The sequence below is a fragment of the Lithobates pipiens genome, unplaced genomic scaffold, assembly GCF_037356315.1.
Source record: "Lithobates pipiens isolate NorthernLeopardFrog02 unplaced genomic scaffold, aLitPip1_a1.2 Scaffold_1, whole genome shotgun sequence".
In the NCBI taxonomy this organism is placed as follows: Eukaryota; Metazoa; Chordata; class Amphibia; order Anura; family Ranidae; genus Lithobates; species Lithobates pipiens.
The window spans coordinates 262,166,664-262,190,597 of record NW_027507685.1 but is presented as its reverse complement, the minus strand read 5'-3'; the positions used below and the strand labels follow the sequence as shown (position 1 = coordinate 262,190,597).

The window sequence follows — 23,934 nt, the reverse complement described above, 5'->3', positions numbered from 1 at the left end:
CAGTGCACAAAGCAAGGTCCAAAAAGACATGGATGAGCGAGTTTGGGATGGAGTAACGTGACTGGCCTGCAATCTCCAGACTTTAACCCAGCAGAACACATTTGAGATGAATTACAGAGGAGACTGCGAGCCAAGCCTTCTCATCCAACATCAGTGCCTGACCTCGCAAATGCTCTTCTGGAAGAACGGTCAAACATTCTCATAGACACATCTCCTAAACCTTGTGAATGGTCTTCCCAAAAGAGTTGAATCTGTTATAGCTGCAAAGGGTGGGCCGACTCACTATGGCCCACCCAGTTTCAGTGAAGGGAACTCTGAAGACTTCAGCATACCCAGACATTTTGGACAATTTCATTCTCCCAACTGTGTGGGAACAGTTTGGGGACGGCCCCTTCCTGTTCCAACATGACTGCACACCAGTGCACAAAGCAAGGTCCATAAAGACATGGATGAGCGAGTTCGGGGTGGAGGAATTTGACTGTCCTGCACCATTGAGTCCTGACCTCAACCCGATTGGGATGAATGCGAGCCAGGCCTTCTCTTCCAACATCAGGGCCTGACCTCACAAATGCGTTCCTGGAAGAACGGTCAAACATTCCCATAGACACATCTCCTAAACCTTGTGGACGGCCTTCCCAGAAAAGGTGAAGCTGTTATAGCTACAAAGGGCAGAGCCAACTCAATATTGAACCCTACGGACTAAGACTGGGATGCCATTAAAGTTCATGTGCGTGTAAAGGCAGGCGCCTCAATACTTTTGGCAATATAGTGTGTGTGCATATGGCTGGCGTCAAAAGGGGGTTAAAATTCCAGACTTTTTAAGACTTAAATATAGAAGTCACTTATAAGAGAAAAACCATATCTAAAAACATGGAGTACATCTAGTCAGTATGATGATGTAGGCATCTAAGGCCAACGGGTTTCGTGAGAGACTCACTCCTTTAGGATCCACGCCTTCCGTGTATGCATGGAATAGAATGTACTCCATATATATCTTGTATCCCTTTCCTTGGCACCTCACCAGTGGGGGGGGCGGGGGGGGGGGGGACGTTGGTCTCTAACAACTATCACCACACTTCCATCATCAGGTTGGAAAGGCCAAATATGAGCAAATCATGACTTAGTAGTTGGAGAGACCCTTGTTGGCGAGCACAGAGGTCAGACGTTTCTTGTAGGTGGTGATGAGGTTTGCACATCTCAGGAGGGCTTTTGCTCCTCTCTTCTCTACAGATCTTCTCTAAATCCTTAAGGTTTCTTGGCTGTCTCTTGGCAACTCGAAGCTTCAGCTCCCTCCATAAAGCTTCTATGGGATTAATGTCTGGAGACTGGCAGGGCCACTCCATGACCTTAACGTGCTTTTTCTTGAGCCACTCCTTTGTTGCCTTGGCGGTGTGTTTTGGGTCGTTATCATGCTGGAAGAAAAATCCATGACCCATCTTCAGTGTTCTGGTTGAGGGAAGAAGGTTCTCGTCCAAGATCTTACAATACGTGGCCCCGTCCATTGGCCCCTCAATGCGGCAAAGTCGGTCTGTACCTTTAGCAGAGAAGCAGCCCCGAAGCATCATGTTTCCCCCTCCGCGCTTGATGGTAGGGACGGTGTTCTTAGGGTCATAGTCAGCATTTTTCAAACACGGAAAGTTGAGTTAATGCCAAAGAGCTCAGTTTTGGTCTCATCAGACCACAGAACTTTCTCCCGATCCTTCTCTGAATCATTTAGATGTTCATTGGCAGATGGGCCTGTACATGTGTCTTCTTCAGGAGGAACCCACCAGAGTCACTCACCTGACCCAGAAAAACACATAGGCTTGGTTCCCAGCCAAGCCTGGCAATTTACCTATACTAAAAAAAAAAAAATCACTTGGCACTCTAGCTAGGGTTGCCACCCTTTTCTTCAAGCCAAACCAAAACACTTTAGCGGCACCGGGCACATTTTTTTCCCCATAGCATACACTATAGCAGGGGTCTCCAAACATTCTGAACAAAGGGCCAGTTTATTGCCCTTCAGACTCTAGGAGGGCCGGACTGTGGCCAGCGGGAGTGGAAATTTTCCTGGCATCAGTGGGAGTAAACATTCGATACCAGGGAGAGGAACGGTGCCCCATCGTTGGTATCATAGGGAGAAATAGTGCCCCATTAGTGGTGTTGGTGGGAGAAATGGTGCTCAGATGGCAGAATAGTGTCTTGTATGAGTGTAATGAATAATGCCCCAAGGGCCGGATAAAGCCAAGTAAAGGGCCGCATCCGACCCTCGGGCCACGGGTTTGGAGACCACTGCACTATAGGTTTATAAAAGACCTGGGGCATCTTTGGGTGCTCAGGTGGCAGAATAGTGTCTTGTATGAGTGTAATGAATAATGCCCCAAGGGCCGGATAAAGGCAAGTAAAGGGCCGCATCCGGCCCTCGGGCCACAGTTTGGAGACCACTGCACTATAGGTTTATAAAAGACCTGGGGCATCTTTGGGTGCCCCAAAGAGAGTGGTGACACAGCGCCCTACAGTGGCGGAAAAACTGTGGATGTGGCCAAACTGCTCTTGCTGACATCATCGCCAACCCCCCCCCCGTGGCTCATTGATGCCGAACCTGCCCCCAGACAGCGGCTCACAGCTCCTAGATGGCAACAGATTTTTGTGTGACTATCTCAGTTACTTGGGGATCCACAGCCCAGTCTGAATAATGTGTCCGGGGTTTTAGGCAGACTGAAACCCGGACACATAATTAACCCAGACTGTCCGGGTGAATCCCGGACAGGTGGCAACCCTAACTCTAGCCATATTAGGGGGTTCTACATATAACCTGCAACCTGTAGAATTTTTTTTAAGCGTCGCCTATGGAGATTTTGTCGCCATTCCACGAGCGGGCGCAATTTTGAAGCGAGACATGTCGGGTATCAACTTACTTGGCGTAACATTATCTCTAAAAAAAAAAAAAAAAAAAAATGGGCTAACTTTACTGTTTTATTTTTTTTTATTCATTTTTCCAAACGGTGTTCAAACCACACATGTGAGGTATCGGTAGAGCGAGAGGAATAATTCTAGCCCTAGACCTCCTCTGCAACTCAAAACTGTTGTCTTATTTTTTAATTCATTCCCCCCCCCAAAAAAAAGTGCGCTTGTAAGACCGCTGCGCAATACAGAAAGTATTGCAACGACCGCCATTTTATTCTCTAGGGTGTTAGAAAAAAAAAAGTATAATGTTTCAGGGGTTCTAAGTAATTTTCTAGCAAAAAAAATAAAAAATTTAACTTGTAAACACCAAATCTCAGAAAGAGGCTCGTGGTTAATTAAATTATTACATTAAACTAAATATATTATATACTATATTGAAAATTACCTTTCGAATGGCATTATCAAGTTAAATTTAGATTTTTTTATTGGATATGTAAAACAAAAATTTTTCTATTTTTTTTTCAAAATTGTCAGATTTTTTATTTTTTTTGTTTATTTAATGAGTTTACAAAATTAATTAAACTGCATTTTTATTTCAATTATTACATTAAACTAAATAATAAATAACTGTTGTCTTGTACGCTTGTAAGACTGCTATGCAATACAGAAAGTATTGCAAGGACTTCCATTTTATTCTCTAGGGTGGTAGAAAAAAAAAAGTATAATGTTTTTCGGGGGGTCTACTTAATTTTCTAGCAAAAAAAATAATGTTTTTAATTTGTAAACACTAAATCTCAGAAAGAGGCTCGTGGTTAATTAAATTATTACATTAAATTAAATATATTGTATACTAGATATTTTGAAAATTACCTTTCGAATGACATTATCAATTTAAATCAGATTTTTTTAATTGGATATGTAAAACAAAAAAATGTTTTTTTTTTATTTTTCAAAATTGTCAGATTTTTTTTTTTTTTGTTTATTTAATGAGTTTACAAATTAATTAAACTGCATTTGTATTTCAATTATTACATTAAACTAAATACTAAATAACTGTTGTATTATTTTTTAATTCATTTTTCCCCCCCAAAAAAAAGTGCGCTTGTAAGACTGCTGCGCAATACAGAAAGTATTGCAAGGACCGCCATTTTATTCTCTAGGGTAAAAAAAAAAAAAAAAAAAGTATAGTGTTTCTGGGGTTCTAAGTAATTTTCTAGCAAAAAATAAAAATAAAAACATTTTAACTTGTAAACACCAAATCTCAGAAAGAGGCTTGTGGTTAATTAAATTATTACATTAAACTAAATATATTGTATACTAGATATTTTGAAAATTACCTTTGGAATGGCATTATCAATTTAAAGTATAATGTTTTTTGGGGGTTCTACTTAATTTTCTAGCAAAAAACAAAAAAAAACCATTTCTAATAAATCTCCACAAGCGGCTCGGTCCTTAAGTGGTTAATATGTTATTGGAGGCGAGTGTCTAGATTGTTAGATATTTGTGTTTAAACATGACAGCCGATTCCTTAGATTGAGTTATGGCGTGAATGGCGCAATGCGATTTCAGCTCGCTCCTTGCCAAAAAAATTTTTGCCGGTAAATGTAAGTAAGATGCCGACGCGTTGCGCCGCGATCCATTTGTCTCAGCTCAGGAGTTTAATTATTTAGTGTGGTCAGAACCTAACAAGCTTAGCCTTTGCTTCTGCTTTGATCTATCGTTATTCCTGCAAGAAAGATCCACGTTTACAGTAAATGTATATCTGGCGGCGCTCGTTACGCCGTAAATTATGAGACACTCTGTACATTACAAGGACCGTACATTAATTGTGCCATCCCTCTCTCTCTCTCTCTCTCTCTCTTTTTTTTTATCACCACTTTCCAATCTATTTAATTCTGAAAATAAAATTATTGTCACTGATATATTCCAGCCACCAGCACTTCGATACAAATAGCCATTTTCTGGTCACGCGTTTATCAAGGCGTGCGCTAACTTAACCGCCACTTAAGGACTGAGCCTCTTTCTGAGATTTGTTGTTTTTTTTGCTATAAAATTACTTAGACCCCCCAAAAATTATAAAAAATTTTTTTCGAACACCCTAGAGAATAAAATGGCGGTCGTTGGAATACTTTGTCACACCGTATTTGTGCAGCAGTGTTTACAAGTTAAAAAATGTTTTTTTTTTTTGCTAGAAAATGACTTAGACCCCCCCCCCCCCAAAAAATTATATATTTTTTTTCTTAACACCCTAAAGAATAAAATGGCGGTCGTTGCAATACTTTTCTGTCACACCATATTTGTGCAGCGGTATTTACAAATTAAAAACAGTTTTTGTTTTTTTTTTGCTACAAAATTACTTAGAACCCCCCAAAAATTATATATTTTTTTTCTTAACACCCTAAAGAATAAAATGGCGGTCGTTGCAATACTTTTCTGTCACACCGTATTTGTGCAGCGGTGTTTACAAGTTAAAAAATGTTTTTTTTTTGCTAGAAAATTACTTGGAACCCCCCAAAAATTATAAAAAAAAAATTCTAACACCCTAGAGAATAAAATGGCGGTCGTTGCAATACTTTCTGTCACACCGTATTTGTGCAGTGGTGTTTACAAGTTAAAAAATGTGTTTTTTTTGCTAGAAAATGACTTAGACCCCCCCCCCCAAAAATTATATATATTTTTTCTTAACACCCTAGAGAATAAAATGGCGGCCGTTGGAATACTTTTCTGTCACACCGTATTTGTGCAGCAGTGTTTACAAGTTAAAAAATGTCATTTTCTAGCAAAAAAAAACAAACATTTTTTAACTTGTAAACACCGCTGCACAAATACAGTGTGACAGAAAGTATTGCAACGACCGCCATTTTATTCTCTAGGGTGTTAGAATTTTTTTTTTATAATCTTAGACCCCCCCCCCCCCCCCCAAAATTATATATTTTTTTTCTTAACACCCTAGAGAATAAAATGGCGGCTGTTGGAATACTTTTCTGTCACACCGTATTTGTGCAGCAGTGTTTACAAGTTAAAAACAGTTTTTGTTTTTTTTTGCTACAAAATTACTTAGAACCCCCAAAAATGATATATTATTTTTTCCTAACACCCTAAAGAATAAAATGGCGGTCGTTGCAATACTTTACTGTCACACCATATTTGTGCAGCAGTGTTTACAAGTTAAAAAATGTTTTTTTTTTTGCTAGAAAATTACTTAGAACCCCCAAAAAATTATAAAAAAAAATTCTAACACCCTAGAGAATAAAATGGCTGTCGTTGCAATACTTTCTGTCACACCGTATTTGTGCAGCGGTGTTTACAAGTTAAAAAATGTTTTTTTTTTGCTAGAAAATGACTTAGACCCCCCCCCCCAAAAATTATATATATTTTTTCTTAACACCCTAGAGAATAAAATGGCGGCCGTTGGAATACTTTTCTGTCACACCGTATTTGTGCAGCGGTGTTTACAAGTTAAAAAATGTTTTTTTTTGCTAGAAAATTACTTAGAACCCCCCAAAAATTATAAAAAAAAAATTCTAACACCCTAGAGAATAAAATGGCTGTCGTTGCAATACATTCTTTCGCACTGTATTTGTGCAGCGGTTTTACAATTGCATTTAAAAAAAAATAAAAATTTAAATAAAAATTAAGACAACAGTAAAGTTAGCCACATTTTTTTTTTCATATTGCGAAAGATAATGTTAGGAACTTAACCGCCACTTAAGGACCGAGCCTCTTTCTGAGATTTGTTTTTTTTTTTTTTATAAAAATTATAAAAAAAATTATAATACCCTAGAGATCAAAAAAGGGGGGAGAGCAACAGGGGCGGGACTTTAAATGAAGTGCGAAATTTATGATAGAATAGTGTAAATTGGCGAACAATTGAGAAATTTTAATAAGTTCATAAAAATATAGCATAAACATGATTGAATCATTTACAATGGATAAGAGATACTAGCAATACATGATAATAATAAATTCATAAAGAATATAATATGTACACAATTAAATCCGTTGTAGTTGATGCGAAGCATTAACAATACATCGTAGCAGCATATAAGTAAAATATGAACGTAACAAAATTCCACAGTGTCCCCGATTTGGCTGGTGGAGCCCGACTGACAGTCACCACCAAGGGAATCATAATTTGTAAGCATGTACTTTATGTGGGGTTTGGCCTATTACCCCACCGTTATGCCATGCTTGTTATTATTATTATATTATACTGATATCCTTTTTTTCATTGTAGCTACCGTACACGCTTGCTCCTGATGAGTGGCGATCAGCCACGAAACGCGTAGAGCTATTGAAGTCGTGTTTTCCCTAATCGCATTCAACTTTTTACAGCTGCTCTGTCCAAATATTGTCCATAGAATATTGAGGCTACCCGTTATGCAGGCACTATTTGATGCTTTATGGTTTTATACCAACTTTATTTGGTGAACTGTGGAATTTTGTTACGTTCATATTTTACTTATATGCTGCTACGATGTATTGTTAATGCTTCGCATCAACTACAACGGATTTAATTGTGTACATATTATATTCTTTATGAATTTATTATTATCATGTATTGCTAGTATCTCTTATCCATTGTAAATGATTCAATCATGTTTATGCTATATTTTTATGAACTTATTAAAATTTCTCAATTGTTCGCCAATTTACACTATTCTATCATACATTTCGCACTTCATTTAAAGTCCCGCCCCTGTTGCTCTCCCCCCTTTTTTGATCACTACATGGATGGAAATACTTGACCTTACCAGGTCATGGTTTCATATTAAGTCCCAAGGGATGGAAATAGGTGACCTTACCAGGTCACATTTCACTTAAAGTCCCTTAACCCTTCGCCCATATAATAATACCCTAGAGAATAAAATGGCTGTCGTTGCAATACATTCTTTTGCACTGTATTTGTGCAGCGGTTTTACAATTGCATTTAAAAAAAAAAAAAAAATTTAATTAAAAATTAAGACAACAGTAAAGTTAGCCACATTTTTTTTTTTTTCATATTGCGTAAGATAATGTTAGGAACTTAACCGCCACTTAAGGACCGAGCCTCTTTCTGAGATTTGTTTTTTTGGGTTTTTTTTTTGCTAGAAAATGACTTAGAACCCCCAAACATTATACATTTCTTTTTTCTAACACCCTAAAGAATAAAATGGCGGCCGTTGGAATACTTTTCTGTCACACCGTATTTGTGCAGCGGTTTTTACAAGTTAAAAACTGTTTTATTTTTTGTTTTGCTACAAAATTACTTTGAACCCCCAAAAATTATATATATTTTTTTCCTAACACCCTAAAGAATAAAATGGCGGTCGTTGCAATACTTTCTGTCACACCGTATTTGTGCAGCGGTGTTTACAAGTTAAAAAATGTTGTTTTTTTTTGCTAGAAAATTACTTAGAACCCCCCAAAAATTATAAAAAAAATTCTAACACCCTAGAGAATAAAATGGCTGTCGTTGCAATACATTATTCCGCATTGTATTTGCGCAGCGGTTTTACAATTGCATTTAAAAAAAAAAAAATAATAAAATTTTTGAAATAAAAATTAAGACAACAGTAAAGTTAGCCACATTTTTTTTTTTCATATTGCGAAAGATAATGTTACAAACTTAACTGCCACTTAAGGACCGAGCTTCTTTCTGAGATTTGTTTTTTTGCTAGATAATTACTTAGAACCCCCCAAAAATTATAAAAAAAATTCCTAACACCCTAAAGAATAAAATGGCGGTCGTTGCAATACTTTCTGTCGCACTGTATTTGCGCAGAGGTCTTAAAATTGCACTTTAAAAAAAAAAAAAAAATAAGACAACAGTAAAGTTAGCCACATTTTTTTTTTATTGTGAAAGATAATGTTACGCCGAGTAAATTGATACCCAACATGTCACGCTTCAAAATTGCGCCCCGCTTGTGGAATTGGCAACAGACTTTTACCCTTAAAAATCTCCACAGGCGATGTTTAAAAAATTCTACTGGTTGAATGTTTTGAGTTACAGAGGAGATCTAGGGCTAATTATTGCTCTCACTCTACCGATCGCGGCGATACCTCACATGTGTGGTTTGACCACGGTTTTCATATGCAGGCATTAATCGCGTATGCGTTCGCTGCGTGTGAGCTCGGCGCGACGGGTTGTGTTTACATATTTTTTTTTCTTATTTTTTTTTACCTTTTTTTTTTACTGTTATTTTAAAAAGAAAAAAAAGTGTCACTTTTATTCCTATTACAAGAGATGTTAAATAATAGAAATAAAGCATGACAGGACCTCTTAAATATGAGATCTGGGGGGTCAAAAAGAGCTCAGATCTCATTTTTACACTTAAATACAATTAAAAAAGAAAAAAAAAAAATTGTCAAATTGTCATTTAACCACCTCAATACTGGGCACTTACACCCCCTTCCTGACCAGACCAATTTTCAGCTTTCAGCGCTCTCACAGTTTGAATGACAATTACTCAGTCATCCTACACTGTATCCATATGAAACTTGCGTCCTTTTTTCCACACAAATAGAGCTTTCTTTTAGTGGTATTTAATCACTAGTGGGTTTTTTATTTTTTGTGCTATAAATAAAATAAAACGTAAATTTTGTGAAAAAAATGCATTTTTATTGGTTTCTGTCATAAATTTTTGCTAATTAGTAATTTTTCTTCATACATTTTGGCCAAAATTTATACTGCTACATATCTTTGGTAAAAAAAAAAAATAACCCACATTAGTATATATTATTTGGTCTTTGTGAAAGTTATAGAGTCTACAAACTATGGTGCCAATCACTGAAAATTGATCACTTCTGATCAGGCCTTCAGTACATCGGGTGTACCTCATTTCTTGAGACTCTAACTAGTCAGGAAAGTACAAATACCCCCCAAATGACCCCTTTTTACAAAGTAGACGTTCCAAGGTATTAAGTAAGTAGCATGATGAGTTTAAGTTGTCATTTTTTTCCCACAATTCTTTGCAAAAAAAAAAAATGTATTATTTTTTTTTTACAAAATTGTCATATTATCAGGTTATTTCTCACACACAGCATATGCATACAACAAATTACACCCCAAAATACATTCTGCTACTCTTCCCGAGTACGGCGATACCACATGTGTGAGACTTTTACACAGCCTGGCCACATACAGAGGACCAACATTGATGTAGTACCTTCAGACGTTCTACGAGCAAAAATGACGCATCTCATTTCACAGCCACCTATTACACTTTTGAAGGCCCTGGAGTATCAGGACAATGGAATTTTCTATAAAATTACCCCATTTTGGAAAACAAACACCCCAATGTATAATCTGTGAGGCATAATGAGTCTTTTGAATGGTTAAATTTTTTTCCAGAAGTTTTTGGAATATGTGGAAAAAAATTAAAACACATTTTTTATTTTTTTTATTTTTTGACACAAAATTGTCAATTTATAAGATATTTCTAACACATAGCATGTATATAGCAAAAATTACACCCCAAAACATTCTGCTACTCCTCCCGAGTATGGCGATACCACATGTGTGAGACTTTTACACAGCCTGGCCACATAGAGAGGCCCAACATTGAAGTAGTACGTTCAGGCGTTCTAGGAGCATAAATGACACATCTCATTTAATTCCTACCCATCACACTTTTGAAGGTCCTGGACCACCAGGACAGTGAAATTACCCAAAAAATGACCCCATTTTGGAAAGCAAACACCCCAACGTATATTCTATGAGACATGGGCTGCAAATAGGTACTCTGGTACTCTGATGGCCTGGTGACTGGTATTTGGGAACTCTGAAGGGTGGTGACAGGTACTCATATGGACTGTGACAGGTACTTGGGTACTCAGATGGACTGGGACAGGTACTCAGATGAACCGTGACAGGTACTCGGGTACTTTGATGGGCTGTGACAGCTACTCGGGTACTCGGATGAACCGTGACAGGTACTTTGATGGGCTGTGACAGATACTCAGGTACCATGATGGGCTGGTGACAGGTACTCGGGTACCCTGATGGGCTGGTGACAGGTACTCGGGTACTCTGATGGGCTGGTGACAGGTACTCGGGTACTCTGATGGGCTGGTGACAGGTACTCGGGTACTCTGATGGGCTGGTGACAGGTACTCGGGTACTCTGATGGGCTGGTGACAGGTACTCGGGTACTCTGATGGGCTGGTGACAGGTACTCGGGTACTCTGATGGGCTGGTGACAGGTACTCGGGTACTCTGATGGACTGGGACAGGTACTCAGATGAACCGTGACAGGTACTCGGGTACTTTGATGGGCTGTGACAGCTACTCGGGTACTCGGATGAACCGTGACAGGTACTTTGATGGGCTGTGACAGATACTCAGGTACCATGATGGGCTGGTGACAGGTACTCGGGTACCCTGATGGGCTGGTGACAGGTACTCGGGTACTCTGATGGGCTGGTGACAGGTACTCGGGTACTCTGATGGGCTGGTGACAGGTACTCGGGTACTCTGATGGGCTGGTGACAGGTACTCGGGTACTCTGATGGGCTGGTGACAGGTACTCGGGTACTCTGATGGGCTGGTGACAGGTACTCGGGTACTCTGATGGGCTGGTGACAGGTACTCGGGTACTCTGATGGGCTGGTGACAGGTACTCGGGTACTCTGATGGGCTGGTGACAGGTACTCGGGTACTCTGATGGGCTGGTGACAGGTACTCGGGTACTCTGATGGGCTGGTGACAGGTACTCGGGTACTCTGATGGGCTGGTGACAGGTACTCGGGTACTCTGATGGGCTGGTGACAGGTACTCGGGTACTCTGATGGGCTGGGGACAGGTACTCGGGTACTCTGATGGGCTGGGACAGGTACTCGGGTACTCTGATGGGCTGGGACAGGTACTCGGGTACTCTGATGGGCTGGGACAGGTACTCGGGTACTCTGATGGGCTGGGACAGGTACTCTGATGGACTGTGATTGACAGGTACTATGAGGGGTGGTGACAGGTTCTCTTTATTGGGGGTGGGGGGGAATCGGTGTGCTTGATGTGTACTGTAGGCGGTAACAAGATGTTACCGCAATCTCCTCCTCACACACGATCGGTGTGGGAGGAGGAGAACCCGGTAACATCTCGTTACCGCGGTTTGTTTACATTTTAGTGATCGGCTGTGATCCTTTCACAGCCGATCACGTGGGTAAAGAGCCGGCCAATGGCTGTTTACCAGCGTCGGTGACGAGCAGTGTTCCCGGGGAACACGCCGCCACCGACGTGCACGCGCAGCGCGCTCACCATCGCGCGCATGCGCCGTGCACAGTCGGGATGTGACCATCTGTGATCGGCCGTGACTTCATCACGGCCGATCACGTGGTAAACAGCCATAACCAATGGCTGTTCACCCCCTTCGGTGGCGAGCGGTGTCTCCGTGACACGCCGCCACCGAAGAAACAGGGATGCGCGCGCACGATCGCGCGCATTTCCTGTTTAAACGGGAGGCCGTCATTTGACAGCCGGCGGTCAGCAACTAGTTAAAAAAAAAAAAGTGAAGTTTTGACGTTTTCATATGCGGGCGCTAATCACGTATGCGTTCGCTTCTGCATGTGAGCCCAGCATTTACATTTTTTTTCTTATTTATTTTACCTTTTATTTTTTACATTTATTATTATTATTATTATTTATTTATTATTATTTTATTTTTTATATTGTTCTTTTAAAAAGAAACAAAAGTGTCACTTTTACTCCTATTACAAGAGATGTTAAATAATAGAAATAAAGCATGACAGGGCCTCTTAAATATGAGATCTGGGGGGTTAAATAGACCTCACATCTCATATTTACACTTAAATGCAATAAAAAAAAAAAAATTATTGACACTAAAACAAAAAAAGTTTGGACGTTTTCATATGCGGGCGCTACTCACGTATGCGTTCGCTTATGCTCGGTGGGACAGGGGACGCGTTTAAAAAAATGTTTTTAACATAACCCCCATCAAATCATTCTCTGCAGCGATTACCTTCTGTACCCCCCCCCCCTCCCTTTATAATGTAAGCTCTACGAGTCGGGCCCTCCTGTACCTTTTGTACTGTACTGTAATTGTGTTGTCCCTGCCCCTATACATTGTACAGCGCTGCGTAAACTGTTGGCGCTGTATAAATCGTGTATAATAATGTTTTTTTTTTCTTATTTATTTTACCTTTTATTTTTTATTTTCACACTATTTTAAAAAAATAATAAAAAAATTGTGTCACTTTTATTCCTATTACAAGGAATGTAAACATCCCTTGTAGTAGAAAAAAAAAAAAAAAAAAAAAAACGCATGACAGGACCTCTTATATATGAGATCTGGGGGGTCAAAAAGACCTCACATCTTATATTTACACTAAAATGCAATAATTATAAAAAAAAAAACCTGACTCCACCCCTTTGCCCTGCCAATGTATACCCCACCTTTTTAATAAAGCGCCCATCAAATGCAGCCTCATCAGCACCCATCAAATACAGCCTCACCAGCGCCCATCAAATGCAGCCTCACCAGCGCCCATCAAATGCAGCCTCACCAGCGCCCATCAAATGCAGCCTCACCAGGGCCCATCAATGTAGCCTCACCTATGTCCATCAATGCAGCCTCACCAGTGCCCATCAATACAGCCTCACCAGCGCCCATCAATGCAGCCTCACCAGCGCCCATCAATGCAGCCTCACCAGCGCCCATCAATGCAGCCTCACTAGCGCCCATCAATGCAGCCTCACCAGCGCCCATCAATGCAGCCTCACCAGCGCCCATCAAATGCAGCCTCACCAGTGCCCATCAAATGCAGCCTCACCAGTGCCCATCAAATGCAGCCTCACCAGTGCCCATCAATACAGCCTCACTAGTGCCCATCAATGAATGTTGTCTTGCTTCCATTTATTCAGGAGTCGGGGCACAGACACGGTCCTCCGCCACCGCTGTGCCTCTGACACTATGTGTGAAAGGAGCAGCGGCTGCCTGCTGAGAATTAGTTGCTTGCTGCAGAAGAGCAGAGGGTGGGAACACCAGGGGCCGGGCGCCTTTGGCAGCAATGTGCCCTAGGCGGCTGCCTAGTTTGCCTAGTGGTAGCGCCGGCCCTGGCTATCAGCTTGTGGCACTGCTGGGGTGTTATGGAAGACCAGGATGCTTCAATAGCAGCCTTCAGCTCTTCTGCGTTGTTCGGTCTCATGTCTCATCTTTCTCTTGGCAATGCCCCATAGATTCTCTAATGGGGTTCAGGCGAGTTTGCTGGCCAATCAAGCACAGTAATCCCCACGGTCATTGAACCAGCTTTTGGTGCTTTTGCCAGTGTGGGGCAGGTGCCAAGTCGGGACCCCCATAGAGCTCGTCTGTGGAGGGAAGCATGAAGTGCTCCACAGGTAGATGCTAATGTAAACAAGCATCTCCCCATTCTGCCTAGCGACAGGACACTGATCGTCTGCTCCCTGTGATCGGGAGCGGTGATCAGTGATGTGTCACAGCTAGCCCATCCCCCCCCCCCCACAGTTAGAAACACTCCCTAGGACACACTTAACCCCTACAGCGCCACCTAGTGGTTAACCCCTTCACTGCCAGTTACATTTACACAGTAATCAATTCCCTCTGACCTTTTCTATTAAAGGACTAGGATCTGCAATTTCACTCGATCACTACTAGCGCCATCTTCAGGAGAGATCTGTTATTGCGTGTCCACCACTCGCGTAAAGCTTAAAAGCGGAGTTCCGCCAGAAAAATAGAAAAAAATAAATAGAAAAATCAGCAGATACAAATAGTGCAGCTGCTGACTTTTTAAAATATAGAGATAAAGGAAAAAAGGTCTGGTGTCCCCAGTGACACACTTCCATCCCTGTAATATATAACAAACAACAAAGGATTCGCCCTGGGACTTTAAATGAAGTGGGTACTGTTTCCGCCATTAAACATAACAGTAGTAAATATAATATATGGTTTATTCAAGTACATTTGTTTACATGGATAAATAACATCAACGGTTGCCAATATAAAATATATAAACAAGGAGTATTGGTACATAAATGTAGAAGTAGTACATGGTACACGGGCATCATACTACCCGACTAGTTTCGTGAGATCCAGCTCGCTCTTCAGGGGTGGATGTGTGTAACAATGTACCTAGGATGAACAAAAATATATATGTTTGGCAATATAGCACAGTATTAGTTATAACAGCGCAGGGTAGGAGGGGTTGTAGGCCCCCCCATACTTACCACTGAGCTTGGCCCTGGCTCCAAGTGTGCGGCCTCGAGACGGCAGCAGCGTATGCCTCCCCTGGGAGCTGAGGGGGCAGAATCAAATGGGACCCCATCCAGGGCCAAACGGAGAGCAGGCATGGCAAAGGTGTAGTAATGTATCCCTAGGGTCCTCATTGGTCGATAAAGAGTATAGGCTGCGAACATAAGTATGTTTGTCAGGCATCTGAAGTAGTAGAGTAAAATCAGTAGATATTGGTATAAAGATATGTATGCATGAATGAAAGGCCTGAGCCAAAAGTTGTAGGGCCATGAAGATGGTTAGAAACCTAGGACAACAGAGGGGTACTACCAGGTGACAAAGTGGACAAAGAGAGGGGGGGAAAGAGGTGAACTACAATTGTGTGGGTAGTGATGTATCCCTAGGAACCTCATTAGTCCATAAAGCGTATAAGCTATAAACAAATATGTTTATCAGGCATCTAAAGTAGTAAAGTAAAATCAATGAGTATAGGCATAAAGATATGTATAGCCAAGTAAAGCCTGAATCAAGGATGGTAGGGACGTGGAGATGGTGGAAACCATAGGGTAGCAAGGGGGTACTGGCAGGTGACAAGGTAAGAAAAGAAAAAAAGAAAGATGGACTCGTGTGGAAAAATCATCAGTATCCAAGAAAATAAATAAATAAGAATAAGGGCCGGTTCACACAGCGAGGCGCGGCGAGGCGTCTCCGACTTACCTCACCGCGACCTGCGGGGAGCTCAGCAGCGACTTGCAGAGGACCTCTGTATAGAAGTCAATGCAAGTCGCCCCCAGGTCGCCCAGAAGTAGTACAGGAACCTTTTTTCTGAGTCGGAGCGACTCGAGTCGCTCCTCTCAGAACGGTTCCATTGTACAGAACGGGGGCGACTTGCGGGAGCGAGGCGAGGCGAGCCGTGTCGCCTCGCCTCGCCTCGCTGTGTGAACTGGCCCTTAGTGCTCGTAAGATAAACAATGTGTGAGATGTGCAAGTGTGCCTAAATAAGGTAAGTATCAAAAAGGTGAATATGGTAAGTACCTGAGTCAGGTGAATATCCCGAGTATAAAAGTAATGAGACACAGCAAGCAATCTCCACAGCTGCGTGTGTCTTCAGTGAAGAGTGAAATAAAATCCAAGCCATGCCTGACCTCCAATTTAACCCCGGAGGGCCCCAGCAGACTCCGCCCCCCAACACCATGTGTGGATGGCTGACATGTGAGTGCAGGAGGCACCCACTGTCATAGGAAGGCACGCAAATGCAAGCGTACCCCCCATGCCATCTGATGATATAGTGCGTCCAGCTATGCCGACGTCTGCAAAAATCGCAGACGCCATGCTTCTGAAGCCTAAACATGGTGCTGATGTGTAGGTGTCCCCATCCGCCAGAAAGCAGATGGGGACAGCAGGAGACATGAAAAAGCCTCCCTTTATACACATCGCAGCTCCCAATGCGAGACAGAAATCGCTAGCGCCAACCGAGGAATCGCATACAGAGCCAGGGTATATAACAATACTGAAATAAGAATTGTGTTGAAGAATGAGTAACCTAGTATAGTATCAAAGTATAACAGTTATTTGTACATGTAAATACTGGCGGGGGTGACAACAGACCAGGTTTGGGCTAACGGGTGTCTTCCACCCGGGTTCAATATAGAGATAAAGGAAAAGGTCTGGTGTCCCCAGTGACACACTTCCATCCCTGTAATATATAACAAACCACAAAGGATTTCGCCCTGGGACTTTAAATGAAGTGGGTACTGTTTCCGCCATTAAACATAACAGTAGTAAATATAATATATGGTTTATTCAAGTACATTTGTTTACATGGATAAATAACATCAACGGTTGCCAATATAAAATATATAAACAAGGAGTATTGGTACATAAATGTAGAAGTAGTACATGGTACACGGGCATCATACTACCCGACTAGTTTCGTGAGATCCAGCTCGCTCTTCAGGGGTGGATGTGTGTAACAATGTACCTAGGATGAACAAAAATATATATGTTTGGCAATATAGCACAGTATTAGTTATAACAGCGCAGGGTAAGGGTATTTATTTATTTATTTATTTTCTTGGATACTGATGATTTTTCCACACGAGTCCATCTTTCTTTTTTTCTTTTCTTACCTTGTCACCTGCCAGTACCCCCTTGCTACCCTATGGTTTCCACCATCTCCACGTCCCTACCATCCTTGATTCAGGCTTTACTTGGCTATACATATCTTTATGCCTATACTCATTGATTTTACTTTACTACTTTAGATGCCTGATAAACATATTTGTTTGTAGCTTATACGCTTTATGGACTAATGAGGTTCCTAGGGATACATCACTACCCACACAATTGTAGTTCACCTCTTTCCCCCCCTCTCTTTGTCCACTTTGTCACCTGGTAGTACCCCTCTGTTGTCCTAGGTTTCTAATCATCTTCATGGCCCTACAACTTTTGGCTCAGGCCTTTCATTCATGCATACATATCTTTATACCAATATCTACTGATTTTACTCTACTACTTCAGATGCCTGACAAACATACTTATGTTCACAGCCTATACTCTTTATCGACCAATGAGGACCCTAGGGATACATCACTACACCTTTGCCATGCCTGCTCTCCGTTTGGCCCTGGATGGGGTCCCATTTGATCCTGCCCCCTCAGCTCCCAGGGGAGGCATACGCTGCTGCCGTCTCGAGGCCCCACACTTGGAGCCAGGGCCAAGCTCAGTGGTAAGTATGGGGGGGCCTACAACCCCTCCTACCCTGCGCTGTTATAACTAATACTGTGCTATATTGCCAAACATATATATTTTTGTTCATCCTAGGTACATTGTTAGGGCCGGTTCACACAGCAGGCGAGGCGAGGCGACTCCGACTTGCCTCGCCGCGACCTGCAGCGGCCTCGGCGGCGACTTGCAAATGACTTCTGTATAGAAGTCAATGCAAGTCGCCCCCGAAGTCGCCCAAAAGTAGTACAGGAACCTTTTTTCTGAGTCAGAGCGACTCGAGTCGCTCCTCTCAGAACGGTTCCATTGTACAGAACGGGGGCGACTTGCGAGAGCGAGGCGAGTCGTGTCGCCTCGCCTCGCATCGCCCGCAGTGTGAACCGGCTCTTACACACATCCACCCCTGAAGAGCGAGCTGGATCTCACGAAACTAGTCGGGTAGTATGATGCGCCCGTGTACCATGTACTACTTCTACATTTATGTACCAATACTCCTTGTTTATATATTTTATATTGGCAACCGTTGATGTTATTTATCCATGTAAACAATTGTACTTGAATAAACCATATATTATATTTACTACTGTTATGTTTAATGGCGGAAACAGTACCCACTTCATTTAAAGTCCCAGGGCGAAATCCTTTGTTGTTTGTTACTTTTTAAAATAAGGACAGTTGCCTGTGCCAGGGGCGCCCCGCGATGTCCTCACCCGAATGCCGACCTGTCACCCTCTGCTCACTGGGTGGAGATCTTCAGTAAGGGAATCAGGAAGTGAAGCCTTGCAGCTCCGCAGCCTGGTTCCCCACTGCGCATGCGCGAGTCGCGCTGCGCGTTCGAAGCAGTCCCTGCTGTCTTCTGGGACCTGTGTGTCTCCCAGAAGACAGCATGGGGGGAAGGGGATGGAGGAGGGGCCGGACATGGCATAGAAGATCGCTGCAGATACTGCAGCGATCTTTTGCCGGAAGCGGAAGAAAATACCTGGATTAGAAGGGTATCTGCTCCCCCCTCCCCCCCCCCCCCCCCGAACGGTGGCAAATGTGACACCGGAGAGGGGACTTCACTTTAAATGTGCAAGGCCCCTTTCACACTGGGGCAGCAGGGGCGTCGGTGGTGAAACGGCGCTATTTTTAGCGACACTTTACCGTCGTTTTAGCGGCGGTATTTGGTAAAATCGCCCCCCTGCTAGCGGCCGAGAAAGGGGGGTTAAAACCACCTTTGACGACGGTATAGCCGCACTGCTTCATTGATTTCAATGGGGCAGGAGCGGCGGAGGAGCGGTATACACACCGCTCCTCCACCGCTCCTTCACCGCTCCAAAGAAGCTGCTGGCGGGACTTTTCCCTGACGTCCTGCCAGCGCACCGCTCCAGTGTGAGAGCCCTCGGGGCTTTCACACCGGAGACACAGCAGCGGATCTTTCAGATCGGTTTGCAGTCGCTATTTTTAGCGCTGTAGCGCCTGCAATGCGCCCCAGTGTGAAAGGGGTCAAAAGGTTAAAAAAAAAGCTGACCCCCCCCCATGCTTACCTGAGCCCGATCTTCATCCAGTGCTGTGCATTAAAGCGCTGGCTCTCCCAGCTCTCGCTTCTTATTGGACAGAGAGACAGCAGTGGGAGCCATTGGCTCCTGGTGATGCCAATCACAGCCAGTGAGCAGAGGGGGCAGGGCAAGCATGCACTAGTGCAGTGATGGCGAACCTTGGCACCCCAGATGTTTTGAAACTACATTTCCCATGATGCTCCACTCCACTGCAGAGTGCAGGAGCATCATGGGAAATGTAGTTCCAAAACAGCTGGAGTGCCAAGGTTCGCCATCACTGCACTAGTGGATTTGGTGCAGTATCCGCAGCGATCTTCTACGCTATGCTCAGCCCCTCCTCCTCCCTCCCCACCCCGCTGTCTTCTGGGAGACACACAGGTCCGAACGAGCAGCGTGACTCGCACATGCGCAGTGTACACGTGCACGTGCTCCTGCACACGCCATGGCGCACAAGTGGACGCATGGGAACGCCCAAAGATTCTGGCACTTGGCAGCTTCTTAAAACACTTCAACACCGGGCCAATTTTGACTCTCGTTTTCATGTAAAAAGCTATTTTTTTCACTAGAAAAATACATGGAACCCCCCAAATATTATATATATCTATATATATATAGATATATATCTATATATGTCTAGATATAGATATATATAGTCCCAGTATTGCCAAAAGTATTGGGACGCCTGCCTCTACACGCACATGAATGTGATCATCATCTTCCCGCGCAGTGTTCTGAGATTACTTTCATTGGAAATACACGATATGAACTTCAATGGCATCCCAGTCTTAGTCCGTAGGGTTCAATATTGAGTTGGCTCCGCCCTTTGCAGCTATAACAGCTTCAACTCTTCTGGGAAGGCCGCCCACAAGGTTTAGGAGATGTGTCTATGGGGAATGTTTGACCAATTCTTCCAGAAGATCATTTGTGAGGTCAGGCACTGATGTTGGATGAGAAGGCCTGGTTTGCAGTCCACTCTAATTCATGAGTTAAGGTCTTGAGGGTGAATCCCAAAGGTGTTCTATCAGGTTGAGGTCAGGCCAGTCAAGTTCCTCCACCCCAAAGTCACTCCTCCATGTCTTTATGGACCTTGCTTTGTGCACTGGTGAGCAGTCATACAGGACAGGAAGGGGGCCATCCCCAAACTGTTCCCACAAAGTTGGGAGCGTGAAATTGTCCAAAATGTCTTGGTATGCTGACGCCTTAAGAGTTCCCTTCACTGGAACTAAGGGGCCAAGCCCAACCCCTGAAAGACAACCCCCCACACCATAATCCCCCCTCCACCAAATAATCTGGACTAGTGCACAGAGCAAGGTCCATAAAGACATGGATGAGTGAGTTTGGGGTGGAGGAACTTGACTGGCCTGCATAGAGTCCTGACCTCAACCTGATAGAACACCTTTGGGATGAATTAGAGTGGAGACTGGGAACCAGGCCATCTAGTTCAAAATCAGTGCCTGACCTCACAAATGCTCTTCTGGAAGAATGGTCAAACATTCCCCATAGACACATCTCCTAAACCTTGTGGACGGCCTTCCCAGAAGAGTTGAAGCTGTTATAGCTGCAAAGGGCGGAGCCAACTCAATATTGAACCCTACGGACTAAGGGCCGGTTCACACTGCAGGCGAGGCGAGGCGACTCCGACTTGCCTCGCCGCGACCTGCCGCGACCTCAGCGGCAACTTGCAGATGACTTCTGTATAGAAGTCAATGCAAGTCGCCCCGAGGTCGCCCAAAAGTAGTACAGGAACCTTTTTTCTGAGTCGGAGCGACTCGAGTCGCTCCTCTCAGAACGGTTCCTAAGGCTGCATTCACACCTGAGCGTAGCTTTTACAAGCGTTTTTTGCGGCGTTTTTTACAGCGATTTGCGACGTTTTTTACCGCGATTCGCGGCGTTTTTTACCGCGATTGCGGCGTTTTTTACCGCGATTCGCGGCGTTTTTTGCCGCGTTTTGTCGCGAATTTGTGCAGGGCAAAAGGTCACCAATGTTAAGCATTGCAGATACAGCGTCAAAACGCCCATAGAAACGCTCGTTGTCGCGCTAAACGCTCGAATCGAGCGTTTCCATTAGTTTCTATGGGAATGAAAACGCCCAAATCAGCCCGATTCGCGCGACAAAAAAGGGTCCGGAACTTGTTTGAGCTTCAGGCGTAGGGCTTCAGGCGACTTGGAGCGGAGATGTGAACCATCTCCATTGAGAATAATGTATTTTTTCCCCTCCAGCGTTTTGTAGCTTCAGGCGTAGGGCTACAAAACGCTCAGGTGTGAATGGGGTCTAAGACTGGGTTGCCATTAAAGTTCATGCGCGTGTAAAGGCCGGTGTTCCAATACTTTTGGATATATCGTGTATTTCCAATGAAAGTAATCTCAGAACACTGCGCGGGAAGATGATGATCACATTCCTATCACCTTGGATTCTATGAAGGTTTGATGAGTGTCATCTGAACGGTAGTTGGCCAACACCGGCGGAGGAGACAAATTCACTCCTCGCCGAGACCGCTGAATTCGCCATTCCGACACGACAGGGAGCAGAATAGAATTCTAAGCTGTACTTAAGTGCCCTTGTCTTTAAATAGGGGACCCCTTCGGATTATTAAGACTTCATCCTGCGCCTTATTATCCTCAACGCCAGCGTGACACCAAGCCTGACACCAGCAAATGTCCTTCACCCGACGTGAGACATCAAAGCAACCATCAATTAGGATAACCCTGAGCGGCGTACGAGGCATGATTTGAATAAATGTCAAACAAAAAAAAAAAAACGGCATCAGAAATAATTGTTTTCTTCGACATGACGGCTGCGTTGTAAACAAAGTCCCCGCGCTGCGACACCACTTGATGCATTTGATTTTTAGAAACCATTTTTTGTTTCGGTGAACGTTTATCTCCGTCCGCTTGTTCTACGTGAATTTAGAGGAGAGAGGTCCAGACTGAAAAATAATTGCCGGTAGACCTTAACCACTTGCCAACCAGGCCAATTCTGACGTTTCTCTCCTACATGTAAAAGTCAACATTTTTTTTTTTCTAGAAAATTACATACCCCCCAAACCTTATATATGATTTTTTTTTTTTTTTTTTTTTTTTTTTTTTTTAGCAAAGACCCTGGAAAAAAAATGGGACCGTTTGCAACTTTTTATCTCACACGGTATTTTGCTCAGCAATTTTTCGAACGCTCCACCCTTAAGCCATTATCTGCGGGTTACAGAGAAAAGATTATGTCGCTGGGTCTGAGTGGAGGCCCTTCCATAGAGGAAGCATGGGCGCTGCCTCCCCTATCCAAGCGTCCGGCCCCCCTGATCTCAGGGCCGTCTTTATTATTGATTGGACCCTGGGCAAACACTTTCTTGAGCCCTCCCGAACCCACTTATCAACTATTTGCGGCCAGTGCAGGCTCAAGGGACAGCTGCTTTGGGCCCTACAACCACGACTGGGCCGGGGCCAGCTGGCCATTTTGTCTTGCCCTGCCTGATCTATATACCAGTGGCGCCGGACCATTGATTTCTATGCGGCGGGAGGTGTTTTTTTTGAAGCACCTGATTAGAAACAGAGGCTCTAATAGGCTTCAAAAAAAGGGTGACCTCGGAGTGCAGAGCATTGCGTCCGGAGCCCACCCAGGTGTGTGATCATGGCGAATGAATTTTCGCTATTCTCACACTAAAGTTCCTCCTCGCCAATCAGGAGGCAGGTCTGTAAGACCTGTTTCTTGATTGGTCAAAGTGTCAGACAATCCTATTGGATGCCTAACGTTTAGGCTGAAGACACAGGACCGTGGAAGCTGGAGACACCACAGCCCTGCCACACGAGCAGATAAGTGCCGGGCATGACCGCCCGTGGGGGGGGGGGGGTAGGGTGGTGCTGTGCCATGTCGCCGCTGGGTCTAAAACAAGGTATCCAGAAAGTATTCACATCGCTTTACTTTTTCCATGGTTTGTTATGTTACAGTCTTATTCCAAAATTGATTAAATTCATTATTTTCCTAAAAATTTTACAAACATCCCCCATAATGATAATAAAATCTTTGCACATTTATAAAAAAAAAGGTAAAAAATAAAAAAGGAAAAAATCCCATGTACATAAGTATCACAGGCTCCTCCCATGTACATAAGTATCACAGGCTCCTCCCATGTACATAACTATCACAGGCTCCTCCCATGTACATAACTATCACAGGCTCCTCCCATGTACATAAGTATCACAGGCTCCTCCCATGTACATAAGTTTCACAGGCTCCTCCCATGTGCATAAGTATTACAGGCTCCTCCCATGTACATAACTATCACAGGCTCCTCCCATGTACATAACTATCACAGGCTCCTCCCCTGTACATAACTATCACAGGCTCCTCCCCTGTACATAAGTATCACAGGCTACTCCCATGTACATAAGTATCACAGGCTCCTCCCATGTGCATAAGTATTACAGGCTCCTCCCATGTACATAAGTATCACAGGCTCCTCCCATGTACATAACTATCACAGGCTCCTCCCATGTACATAAGTATCACAGGCTCCTCCCATGTACATAAATATCACAGGCTCCTCCTATGTACATAAGTATCACAGGCTCCTCCCATGTACATAAGTATCACAGGCTCCTCCCATGTACAT

General features: G+C 43.4%; 1 long non-coding RNA gene across 1 annotated transcript in view; it reads right to left on the bottom strand.

Moving 5' to 3' along the window:
• LOC143924778 (uncharacterized) overlaps positions 1 to 16,184 on the bottom strand; it is a 77,435-nt gene extending 61,251 nt beyond the window's left edge. Inside the window, exons 1-2 of the long non-coding RNA XR_013261929.1 lie at positions 16,104 to 16,184; positions 15,065 to 15,243 (exon numbers count right to left, since the gene is read on the bottom strand). This is a non-coding gene — a long non-coding RNA (uncharacterized LOC143924778). The remainder of the gene's footprint in view (positions 1 to 15,064; positions 15,244 to 16,103) is intronic.
• Positions 16,185 to 23,934: the final 7,750 nt, after the last annotated feature.